The sequence below is a fragment of the Sycon ciliatum genome, chromosome 4 (assembly GCF_964019385.1).
Source record: "Sycon ciliatum chromosome 4, ocSycCili1.1, whole genome shotgun sequence".
Taxonomy (NCBI): Eukaryota; Metazoa; Porifera; class Calcarea; order Leucosolenida; family Sycettidae; genus Sycon; species Sycon ciliatum.
In genome coordinates, this window is record NC_088646.1 from 12,427,734 (window position 1) to 12,429,019 (window position 1,286).

Consider the following 1,286-nt stretch of genomic DNA (forward strand, 5'->3'; position numbering starts at 1 on the left):
GGTTCATCAGGTAGGTGGCATCGTGACAGTGCATCAGCGGCAGCATTCTGAGAACCCTTGACATGACGAATATCTGTCGTGAACTCAGCAATGTACGACAAATGGCGCTGTTGACGCGGGCTGTGGGTCTGTGAACGGCTGTGGATGGCATGTGTCAGAGGCTTGTGATCGGTGCACACATGGAAGACACGCCCTTCCAGGAAGTGTCGGAAATGCTTAATGGCTAGGTAAATAGCGAGGAGCTCTCGACAGAAGGTGCTGTAGCGTGTCTCAGCAGGCTTTAACTTGCGTGAAAAGAAGGCAACAGGATAACACTCACCATCTAGCTCTTGTTGGAGGACGGCACCAACAGCAATGTCTGAAGCGTCGACCATCAAGCTGTAGGCGGCATCCGGGCGAGGATGGTGAAGTGTGATGGCCTCAGTGAACGCAGCTTTGACATCATTGAAAGCAGCGATGGCCGAGTCGGACCAGACGAGCGCGCCTTTGGTGCGGTGGCGTTTCTCAAGCATAGCGTGCAGAGGTGCGAGCTTAGCAGCAAGATGTGGCTGAAATCGGTGATAGAACGTGACGAAGCCGATGAACTCACGGAGCTTACGAACACTAGCTGGCTGTGGGAATTCACGAATGGCGGTCATGCGAGCGTCGAGAGGTCGGATACCTGAGGCAGTCACGTGATGTCCCAGGAAGTCAAGCTCATCCTGGCCGAACTGCGACTTCCGGACGTTGATCAAGATGCCATGTGAAGCAAGGCGGGAGAATATGCAGCGAAGGTGGGCCATATGTTCAGCGGGTGAGGCGCTAGCAATGAGCAAGTCATCCAGATATGCAAAGCAGAAGGGAAGGTCTGAAACTACCTGGTCAATGAAGCGTTGGAATGTCTGGGCTGCGTTGCGAAGGCCAAAGGGCATGCGGACAAACTCAAACAGTCCAAAGGGGGTGGTGATGGCAGTTTTCGGGATGTCGTCAGGGTGCACAGGAATGTGGTGGTATGCACGGACGAGGTCAATCTTAGAGAATATGATCTTGTCATGCAGGTGGGACGTAAAGTCTTGAATATGCGGGATGGGATAGCGGTCGGGGATCGTGCAGTCATTCAAGGCTCGGTAATCACCACAGGGTCGCCAGTCACCGGATTTCTTTGGCACCATATGCAGAGGGGATGACCATGCACTAGAGGAGGGACGAATAATGCCTAAATCTAACATGTGTTGGAACTCACACTTAGCGACAGCAAGGCGGTCGGGTGCCAGACGGCGAGGCTTAGCGTGGACGGGGTGGCCATC